The 12,220-nt window shown below is 35.7% G+C and overlaps 1 pseudogene; it reads right to left on the bottom strand.

Annotated features, from left to right (window-relative positions):
• Window positions 1-7,502: 7,502 nt before the first annotated feature.
• LOC114079480 (E3 ubiquitin-protein ligase SH3RF1-like) overlaps window positions 7,503-12,220 on the bottom strand; it is a 52,357-nt pseudogene continuing 47,639 nt past the window's right edge.

Genomic DNA, 12,220 nt, shown 5'->3' with positions numbered 1-12,220 from the left:
TTTGAACTTTTCTCCTATTTTGAAATCCCTTCTGTAGTACCCTACTAAATATCAACTGATTTTTCCTTCTCCATCTCCATTCATGGTAATACACTTGGTTCTTCATCATATTAATTATTATTCCCATCCTTATGATATTAATATAAAAGGTTCTTAATTTTTCATATTTTATGATAGTTGCTTCTTTGTCTTCATCTTCTTCTTCTTCTTCTTCTTCTTCTTCTTCTTATTATTATTATTATTATTATTATTATTATATTTGCTTTTCAGGAAAAAAACGGTTTCCCTTGCCAAAATAAGAGTTCAACATTATGTGTTAAATCTCAGAAGCCAGAACAGCAGATCCTGTTATTTGACACCATCTGTATCACTGGATGTTCATTTCTTACATCTTTTTTCCTTTTCCAAAGTCAAAATAATCAGCTAAAATAAGAAATAAAAAACAATATTTATGTACCCAACATGATCAATTCCTATGTTGAACTTCGCATACCTGGGAGGCCATGCTCATCAATTTTTAATACATTGTAATTTGCCTATCATTAATTGATCGAAGTTGGTGGTGGTCAGGAGATTTGTTGAGGTTACTTAATTCTTCCATTATTAATCTCTTATTTATTTAAGCCACTTAAGTGTCATTTAAAAATGGTACCTTGTGAGGACTGTGAGTCATCCTGTGTGGAGTTTTTGCTTTTCTAATGAAAATACTAAATTACTAAAGAATCTGTTTCTATCATTATGGTTTTAAAATTTGAATTGTAGTTCTTTTATAAATAGGGAGCAAAAAAGACAGATTTTCATATTTTCAGCTTTTATGTATATGATCATCTAATCAATGGATATTTACTGATGCTTCCTTAGGTCTTGCCCTCAGAGGAGAGTACCTGTTGAGTAGTAAGTAAAAGGTAATGTTAGGTTATCATTGTAATTTTGTATTTCTTTTGTTTATGATAATTATGTATGTCTTAATTGCAGAATGACTGTGCAACATGAAAGAGAAATAATCAGGTTCATCCTTTACCTTTTTTTTTTTAAAGAAACTTGAAAATATCTGTCTTTATAGGTAATCATATGGGAAAGTAGCTGAGAGTTCAGTGCACAGAGCAGGATAAAATAGGTAGAAATATTGTCAAAAATAGACATTTCTACTTATTTGGAAGGAAATAACCATCTTTCTTTGTTGAGAATGTCTGTAAAGTAAAGCAAATAATCTGTAAACATGAACAAAATTAAAGTGGAAAACATAAAAAATTACATAGATTTACAATAGTAAATTATCCAACTGTTAATTTTATTAGTTCTTGCATTTTAATTTAATGTGTTAACACAATAGATCAAGTCATTTACTGCTGATATATTACTGGTACTTTTCTTAATTCAAACATTTTTTCATGAATATTTTTCCATCTAAGGGAATAGGAATATTTTAGAGCCCTAAATCTAAAGCTAGTATTAAATTTACAAAGGTTGGTTTTGAAACTTAGAATCTGACTAGCTTATTAGCGACCTTTATGTATGTATGTGTGTGTGTGTGTATATATATATATATATATATATATATATATATATATATATATATAATTTATATAAAATGTAAACACATGTAACTAATTTATTTGAGCTTTTAAAAACCAGAGCAGTTTTACATAAGTGAGATATTTTTACTTTTCTCTATCAAATAATTTCTGTGTTAGAAGCACATATAATGTGATAGTATAAAAAATCTTACGTTTGTACATACAAAGCTCCATATTGCTAAATATTTTTATTAGTTGGCATTCAAAGGAAGTAGTTAGATCAGTACACCCCCCGTTAGAGTTTCTATGATAATGTATTATCAGAATTTGAACAAGCATAATGAATCCTCAAATGTGCAAGCATGATTTTAAACAGTCCACTGTTTGCTTCAGGCATAAGAGTGAGGTAGGGGTTTTCAATTAAAATTAGGTTACAAATCACAAAGTTAATAAATGATTTAATACTTTTTTATTTCACCCAATTTACAAAAGAAGTTGCATTACATAAACCAGAAAATTATTGTGAATATGAAAAGAATTGGCAACAAACATGACTTCAGCATATAGTGAGTTGTGAAGGCACTGCATTTATTCTCTTATGGAGCCAAGAGTAGACATATGCCCTTGAACTTCTGCCAAACTCTTAGGCAGAAAACTAATGGAATTGCTACTGATAGCTCCATTCATGATTTATGATAATGGTTGCTATGGAAGAGTAAATCATTTAAATTTATTGAGCTCATTTGTTGTTGTTTATAATTTCAGACATTGTAAAAGATTGTAAAATCCATTAGATGATATATGTAATACTAAGAATAATAGCATAAAAATATACCATAAACCAATTGGAATTTTACCGCATACAATGGATATTCCTGGTGTTGCTGTAGTTGGGTTGGGGTTATACTTTATAGGCTTGATTAAGGAAGAGTAGGCATTTTTCTGAGGATAGTGAAATGATGATCCTCAGAAATCTGACCAACAGGCATTGTCCAGGTTTTAGTAGTTTTTTTTTTTTTTTTTTCCCCCCCTGGACATATACTTGCAGCTGCTGTCTGCCTGGTAGATCTCAATTTTGGTTCCTCCAGAATGGGAAATAGACAGGGATTAGAAGTGAAATAATAAAAAAATTGTACAAGGAGCTCTGGGAGTATAAGCATAAGGTGGTTTCCATGCAGGAATTGTATAACATTGACTGGCATACGTTTAGCTCTCTTGAATAAAGCAATTGGTCTTAGTTTTTCAGCTTTTAAGAATTGCTTTATAGTGATTTGATTATTTTGAATTGCTGTCACATCCAAATAGGTTTAAAGTAGTGGTCTGTGGGCATATTGTACACAACCTTGCTCAAGGGTACTAGGCAGGATGATGCAACCCTGCTTAAGCTATATTTGTATTTTCTTGGGGGAGTTCTCCTTTGTCTGTACACAGGGAATGACCTGCTGGGATAGGAAATATGTTGGCTCATGTTTTTTTGTGTGTATGCTGAGGATTGAACTCAGGGCTTTGTGCATGCAAGGCAAGCATTCTACCAACTGAGCTATATCCCCAGACACTGGCTCATGTTTTTAACCAAATGTGTCAAGCAAAAAATAATGAACCTTTTTTTTTATGTTATTCTAAAATAGCTGGCATTTTACTACATGGCAATGACTGTGTCATCATTTGATAAACTTTTATAACATTTGTGAGGGTTTAATAGTAGAAAACAAAGATATTGGATCTATATTAGCTAGTTTGATTCCCTTAATACTTTGTTTTAGTAATTCAAGTGTTCCTGGCTGGTTGAGAGGCAAGACCAAATTTCACATGATAATATAGTAAGGTCAGTTCTTTGCAGAAGTTTGAGATGAATTCCTCACTGTCCTATTTGATTCTGTGTTATTAAAAACTCAAAGTGATTTGTGCCTTATTTGTTGATGCTGTAAAAAAATTACCTTGAAGTTCAAGAAGTAATGAAGATGCCATAGTTCTTAATGTATTTAGAAAACAGGCTTAGGCAGCCAATATCAGAAAAGATTGCTAAGAGTGACTGTTGATATGTTCAATCTATGCCTTTTACATATTTCATGTCTTTATTGGTGCATTATAATTATACATATATAATGTTGGGATTCATTACTGCATATTTCTACATATACACACAATATAACAATATAATTTTGGCAATATCATTCTCCAGTGTGCTTCTTACTTAAAAGATAAATTACAAGCCTACTTCAGGTATTTTCTATTCTTTCAAATATAAAAAGTTTGAACTGCCTTGTTTCATAGGTTTAAAGTGTGGACTAAAGGGAAGAACATTGTTACCACTATAACTTTTATTTGCAAAATATGAAAAAGTGAGGGTTATTGATTTTCATGCTCTTAAGCTGCCCTTATGCAGATAATCATGCAAAATTATTGAGAATTAGAACTTGTATTACAGATAGTAGCATGTACAAATTATGTTGACATTAACAATATGAAGAAATGTTATAGAGCCCTTGAGGATCTGTTGTTGTTATAAACCAAAAAAAACCACTCCTTAGTGTTCAGAAATCATAAGTGGACCTATTTGGAAATCTGAGGAAAGAAGTCCTGTGCTAACAATGGTGTGCTTATAGTGAGTAGTACAGTTTACCAAATGAACGAGGGACCAGGATGTGCCTATACTGCCTTAACCAAGAAGAAAGGAAGAACTTAAAGAAGGAAACTTGCTTTTTTTCTTTATTTTCATCTTGGCACTAGAGTGCAAAGCCCCTGAGAGGTCTGTACTGTGTAAGGAGGGTTGAAGTCTTCCCCTCATACATGTTGAGTAGCAATCAGAATGTTATTGTGCATACAGAAGCATCTAGCTATCTAGCCAGGAAGTTGCTTCTGTCTTGATATTGGTGCATCCTCTTCATATAGCAGACAACTTTACATGGGACTCACAAGTGCATCACATATTTCATTCTAATTCTGCTCAACATTAAAGAGTGTTGCCATCCAAGTTGAGGGCAGGACCATTCTGATGTAGAAAATATGAAAAAGTAAAGTTCTCAAACATTTTTGCTTACTTATTTTTGTGGATGTGATTCACCATATTTTTATCTTTATTTTATTTTACTATCCAGTGGAAGAAGACACAGAATAAAGTTCACAATCAGGAAGAGAATCTATACCCACAGCCAGTCATCAGCCTTTGCACTCTCTGTAGAGATAAATGAATGGGAACCAAGAGAAAAGGGACCATACTGATAGGAAAAAGAACAAAACTGGAAAAAAGAAGGAAAAAAGATAAAATGAAAGCCAAGAAGGGAATGCTGAGGGTTTGGGAGACGTGGTCAGGTCTTTATACTATAAACCAGAGCATCCTTAAATATATAGTCATGCACTCAACAACAGGGATACCTCTGAGAAATGCATCTTAGGTGGTTTCATCATTGTGCACACATCTTGGAACTTAATGGTATAGCCTACTATGTGCTTGGGCATGTAGTACATGCATTATATAAGTGGTCTGTGGTTTACCAAAATGTTAAGTGGCACATGACTGTATATTACTGTGACATTTAAACAAAAAACACAAGAAGCACAGATTTCAAAACAGTATCTTTGAAAGCAACAAAAATTATTTTATCATTTCCAGTCTTAGCTACTGCACTTGTACGTTTTTCAGGATTTTGCTTTAGTTATTTCAGCAGCCTTCAACATGATATCTTGCCAACCATGAAGATAACCCTCGTGAGGAAAGAAGAAGTCCTCTGTGTCTTTACTCTGTATAACAGGAAGAGGCCCATGGAAACAAAGGGCTATTAAAGTAGTGCTTGTTCTTTTTTGTGTGTGTGTGTTGCAACAGTGGTTCTTTATCTAGATTTTACCCAGAGTTCAAGTTGTGGTAGCATTTAAAGGTCCATTAATAACAAGTCTAATAAAAAAAATATGTTACACATAGAGCTTCAATTAAGCTGTGTTGATTAACTTAATACTTGTTACTTTAGTCTGCAAAGATTGATTAAATATAATCTCTGCCTATTTCTTGGCAGTTGTCCTTGTGTCCCTAAATTATACTCTAGGATCACCTAGCATATCATTTTTTATAAATCATTGTTGTACAATAAAGGTGACAAGTTGTTTAGAAGTTTCACTGAAACTCCCCCGTAAATGTTCATCTAAGGTGATTTATAATATTCTGGTATTTAAAGTTAAGTATAAAGATTGCCTGATTGTTCCATAAATTAAAGCCCTAAACATATCAAGATGATGGTTTAAAATTGAAATCATACAGCACAGTCTCTTGACTTTTCAAAAAGTTGTTACGCTATGTAATGAAACTCTTCCTTTTAACTTGTTTTTAATTAGAGAATGTGAAGAAGTGTTTTATTTTCATGGACTTAAGATCCTCATGTTGACTTCAATAACTCGGGGTGTTACAGGTCAGATCTGGAAACTTGAAGAATCAGGACTCAGCCAGAAGGTCACACAGCACAGCAGATGTGTTCTGTAAATGTGGTGCAGACAAGTGCATGCAAGAAGCAAACTATAGATTCATCTTAACATAAAATCTGTTCACAGTATTATCTTTGGTTTAAAATAGGATTCATTTCTCCAATCATTCAGAGCAGTGAGATCTTTATCATTTTCATTAGACTTTTTCTTATTTATATACTGCTCCTTCTAAATCCTTCTTCAGTCATATCATCATTCTTCATTATATTCTGTGTCCAAAAATATTCACGGAACAAAATAGCTCTTACTGCTTTTTGTTTCAGCACCTGTATTAGCCAGGCGGCTCTTCTTTCCATATATACAATCTGACACCTCAGACACTGGCACCTACACAATGTACAAGACACAGGCTACTGTCTGTCAATAAAAATTTAAGGAATTTGTGCTGGCGTCATCTTTAAATTAGAGAATAATAGGTGGAAGGAAACTTCCTGCAAGAACGCAGCACAGTCGCACTTCTAGAGCTCTCCTGAAAGCATATTGAAAACTAATGGCTTGTTAGTTTTCATTCATCCACCAACATTTATCTGATAGATAAAAGGGTTTAGAATTGTTATGATATAATGGGTAAACCAATTTCTAGTCTTTTGGGATTACCTTAATTAAAAATCGTCTATGCCTGCAATTTGCAACTTCAATGGTCGACTTACAATTTGGGGCCCAAGGGGTACATTTTGAGCAAAATATATATTGTTTTAAAGGAACCATGAACACTTTATTGCCCTCTTTTTCTTAAATGTTTGCAGAACATTATATGAAGTTTTCTCCAGATGTAAATCCATAGACTTTACCTATAATCTACAAGGAAAGCCAGTCTTGTAGTAGAAAAAATGTTGACCTATTTATAATTTCAAAAACCTGCTTACTCTTGAAAATCAAACTATATATTCTGGGGCAGGGGCTGAAATTTCTTTCATTTTTGTCCTTTCTGTTTTTTTTTTTTTTTTAATTAGGCTAATATTCTTCCAGTACTTGAGAATGGCTGGTAAGAAAATCATAGATACCTAAACTTCTCTGGATACGTGGAATCATTGGTTTGCTAAAGTCAGCCCTCATTTATTTATTTATGAGAGTAGTTTTTATAAATTTTGAAAATCATTGTTAAACCCTACCATTAATAAAATTAAGTAGATAATATAAAAATCAGGAATAATTAATACTCAAAATTCATCCCTTCCTAATTAATTTTATCATACTATAATCCCAGGTTCTGAGATGACCCTTACCTGCTTAAATTTTGAATTAATATATACATTTGGAATTAATATACAGATTTCCACAAATTTGACTGCTAGAATTGTAATGAGATGGCATCAAATCTGTAGATAATTTGGGGGAGAACTAACATTTTATAATATTCAGTCTTCTAACCTGTGAGCAGTGGATTCTGCCATGAGACTGGGTCCCATTCCAGCAGATGCAGCACGGCACCTGGCAGGATGGAAGTGAGAGGACAGTGGTAGCCAGGAGAAGGGGGTGCTGGAAAGGAAGGATTCATAGTTTCAAAGGCACCTAGAAAGGGGACATCAACAGGAAAGTGAATGAAGGGCCAGTTGTCACTGGGCTGTTTGGGTGTGGGGTCACAATGAATGCAGCTGTACTCACATGAATCTGAGAAGGGGCACTGAAGTAAGCCCATACAGTTCTCTGATTCTTGTTGAAGCTGAGGGTTGCTGGAGCTGATGACGACAGGCGGGATGATCTCCATGGAGTGGCAGTTCTGGGAGGTATGAGAGGACTTGTTTTCCATGGTGAAGGAAGTGAAGGAGTGCTGCTTTTTGGTGTTCTTGGTGTTGGAGTGCTTTGTGGCAGTGCTGCTCTGGGCTGCTGCTGAGGTATATTCTTCAGCATCAACTCCTGGCATGAGAGGCTTACCTCATTCTGTCAGCTGCTTAGCAGCCAAGTTAAACTCAATGTAGGAAATTAGAAATTTTTCTATTTTGTCTGCCAACATTCCTTCAGCACAGCTTTCATCCACTCTTTGTATCACAGTCAGAACCTCATACTTAAAAAATGGAAGGCGGTTATTATCTGCTTCTTTTTTGCCTTGCACTTCAAAGTCATAAAGTGCTTTGCACTGAGGTGGGGGCTGAGACAATGGTTTAATAATCTGAACTAAGTTAGTTGGGAAAAAGCCATGGATCCCATTGACTTACCCTGTTCAGCCAGTTTTTATCAAAGTGTCAACAAAAAATGATGATGTCACATTTGCTGAATTTAAGACTCCAGGCTCTTTTTCTTCATAGTTATGTAATGCTTTAGGAAATGGTAACTGGTATACCCCTCACTGGGGCCTCCAGGCTTGCACCCGAGGCTTCCATCCACACTGGGAGCTCTACAGATTTTTGCATTACAGTTAGTAAAAGTGCTGCCTTAAACCATTAATACATTTGTGCAGTTTATTCCACTTCTCCCACTGGCTAGGTTTCCAAAGCCTCTGCTTGATGCCATCTAGAAGCCTGACCAGCAGAATGTTACTTGGAAGCTCATCTTGGGAGCCCACAGGTGTCCTCCACTCAGGACAACTGAGGGAAGTTATCCAGCAAACATGCTTTGTAAAACCTGTGGTGGAAAGGCAAGACTTTTGCAGAAGCACCCAGGACACTCCAAAATATCCAAGGATGCAGATTCATTCATTCTAATATACTTTAATGAGAAAAGGCCTTAAAATGTTCATAGTTGTGTGCAGCTCTTAAAATGATTCATGTAACATCTATTTCAGACTTTGCTCTTGCACCTTGCCTCCTCCTCCTTGTTCTTGGTCCCCAGAATTGTGGCCATGGCCAATGCAGATTCCATCCAGACTTGCCTGCTGCTCCCTATTTCTATGAAGCAGGCGTGGTGGCCCCTGGAGACTCCTCTCTGCTGCCCCCATCTCTGCATAGACACATTACACAGGTGTCACTGCCTCCCACTTAAGCAGCCTTAAATGTTATTTTTTAAATCAACAGAATGCTTGGTGGGTTAGAAACAAATACGTGAGAGATGGAATAGTCCAAATTTCTATCCTGGATTGAATATTTTGTGACTGTGTGACTTTGGAAAAGTGACCTAACTTCTCTGCTTTCTTTTTCTCTGCTGGTAGTAATAGTCCCTTGTCGCAGGGAACCACAGGAAGTACAGAAAAGCTCCAATGCAGTGCGTGCCAGGATACACACTCCAGGTGTGGCATCACTTGTTACCCTGAGTTTAATAATGGATGAAACAAGAGCAGTAATGACAGTGTCTTGTGGTGATGGGAAGCTGACGGTGCAGAGGTAGCAAGGACCTTCACTCTTTCTGTGAAGCAGCTGAAGGATAGACACCAAGGTAGATGGGGCCTGAATGCTTGACACTGGTGACATATTCACACCTCTCTCTCTTTCTTTGCAGAACGTCCTTCAGGACCTGTCCATCAACACCTTTGGCCTGGAGTAGTCCCTCTTGTTGTGTACCCTGCAGGAGATAAAGGCTAACATGGTAGAGAAGTTGGAAGGGGCAAGTACAATTTAGCCTGGAGTATTTTAGTGTGCTCAGCTGCTGTTGGATGGTGGATCTCACAGGTATTATAAATCATGTTTTTGGAGATAAATAAATGACTTTCACTTGTGACTCCCTTGGAGTTGACCTTCTGCTTTACCTAGCATCCCATTATATCTTGAACTTGACAAAAGAAATCCAAGCATAATGTGATCTGTGTGGCTGCCTGTTGTGCTCATGGAAACAGCATTTCTTGGGCATCCGTGTATCTCTCTGTGTCTTCAGAGCTCTGACTGTTCCTATTTTGACCAGTTGTTTTGTGCATGGCTCTTTGTTATTGACCATTATTTATTGTCTAATACCCTTTACTGTGTGGCTATGTTCTAAGCTGTTGTTTAGCGAGTAAAATTTCATGGCTCTGTTACATACTTTAGGTAAAGAAATCACGGTGATATGGCTTTAGTGAATTGCAAATTTGCACATAGCTATCATTTTATTTTCAGAATTCAGACTTTTATTTCTGTCTTCAAATGCAGATATTTTCCTTCAAAAACCTATTAATTTCCATGTGACAAGCTCTTACTGACTGGGTAGTACCCATTTGTAACCAATTCATACAATTTAAAGTTAAGCAAAAAGATAAATGGTCACCATTTAGGGTCTTCTCTATAATTTTTTAGAGGCATTCTAAGTGCTGCATTGTTGTGTAGTTTAATAAACTCTAGTATTTCAAGGAATAGAACCGAAATTTCTCTTTGTCTTTTTAGCTTTTATGTTTGAATCGTTATTCTAGTTGGGATGAGTAAAGGGATTAATAATACATGGTTCCAAAGAAATGAGTGTTTGTGTTGTAACATATAGTTTTGCACCATCCACGAGCAAATCTTTAATCTCTATAGTTTAAAAAATTTAGTGTCACAGCTTATAACTTTAATCAGGCTGTGTACGGATTCTAAATTAAATTTTAACATACATAATTTGATAAAACCTACTATAGGAAAGAGATGCATTTCATGGAGCTGGGTCTTACTTTCAGCTGCTAGTATTTTTTTTAGGTAGAAATACTGTCAAGTAGCTCAAGGGAAGAGTGTTTAAAATTTTAGGGGGGAGAAAGATTCTTATTTAAGAAGCAGTTTTTATGATACCCAGGAGAGATATTCAAAATATTGTACAACTGCCTTGGCATAAGTACCAGTGAATCAGTGGCTTCCAGCCACAGTTCTGGAGGCTGAAGTGGTCTGAGTGATTTCTGAGGGGTCCTGGAGGACCCCTGGGATGATCCAGTAATGTTTACCAAGAGGAATATGCTTTTATTCACTGCAACAATCATTTTAATTATGAGAGATTTACTGGTTATATTTGATCCATGGATGCTTTGGGGACTCATAGAAACCATATTTCAGACTCTTTGGATGCCCATAGCATCTCTTCTCGAGTCTTCTGATGTCTCCTTCAAACTCCTTATGGTATTATCATGGTGAATCCTTTTGTCATGCAAATTGACATCTCTCAGTTATATATATCTACTGTGTATAATAAGCTATACACAGTAGATTCTCTGGAATAAAGATTCTCATTTCCTAGGGTAATGTGTCAGAAAGGAAACACTAATCTTTTTATTTGGTGGTGGTGGAGGGTACCAGGGATTGAACTCATTGTCACTTGAACACTGAGCCTCATCCTTAGCACTTGTTTGTATTTTATTTAGAGTCAGGGTCTCACTGAGTTGCTCAACACCTCGCTTTTTGCTGAAGCTGTCTTTGAACTCATGATTCTCCTCTCTCAGCCTCCTGAGCCACTGGGATTACATGGCATGCACAACCACACCCAGTTCAGCAGTTTCTAATTATAGGGTGCTACTGATTTTCTTCAACACAATGCTTGCATCTTACAAAGAAAAATTTTTGAGTACTGGAATTTTTGTAAGAAATAATATTACAATTTGTGGGAAATTGCATGGATAGCTTTTCCTGAAATCTGGAAATGTTCAGGAAACACGTGGGGGTACTGCAAATGTCATCATCATCTCTGGTGATCTGGGGAATGATGACGTGAATTGTGCAAATCTTTCTCACATTTAAAATAAGTGGTAAGAACAGGTGCCCATGTCTCAAAGTGAAGTCTCAAAGGCAATTTCCCCAGACTTCACTTTTTTAGCTGGGTATGGTTCGGTATCTTATTACTATTTGATATGCTATCATAGTTTCTTTACCATTTGAAAATCCTATAAGCCTTCAAAGAAAAATGATTTTTAAGAATCCTCACTTTTTTTCTTTGTACTAATAAATGAGAAAAGGGGAGAGTGGGAAGGAATGGAACAGCATTTGATGTCTGTTCTTTCTGCACCTTTAATGATGGGAATAACTCTGTTATAGTGAATATTATTATTATTATTATTATTATTATTATTATTATTATTATAAAAGTGTTATTGACCTGCATGTTCAGATGAGGAAAAAGCTCAGGAAGTTCACTTGAAAGTAGGTATTTTGATACAGATGCTGTAGATGCAAGCAAGCTTCTCTCATTTAGTAACTTTTACATCCAAACAGAAACAGCTCTGGCAAGTAAAGAGGAATCTGCAGCCTGATTTTTGTGTATTTTACTTGATGGCTAACTGCTTCTATTTTGTTTGGAACTGAATACAATTGGTTTGAGTTCCAGAAGTTTTGCTTTTTAGTTGTGTGCCTTGACCAGTAATCTCTCTGAAACTTAGTATGATTGCAGTTGCTTATTTGGTGGTGGTTTAGGGTACCAGGGATTGAACTCAA

Source organism: Marmota flaviventris, chromosome 6 (genome assembly GCF_047511675.1).
Source record: "Marmota flaviventris isolate mMarFla1 chromosome 6, mMarFla1.hap1, whole genome shotgun sequence".
Lineage (NCBI taxonomy): Eukaryota > Metazoa > Chordata > Mammalia > Rodentia > Sciuridae > Marmota > Marmota flaviventris.
The sequence above is the reverse complement of the archived record's forward strand: the minus strand, read 5'-3'. Positions and strand labels throughout refer to the sequence as shown.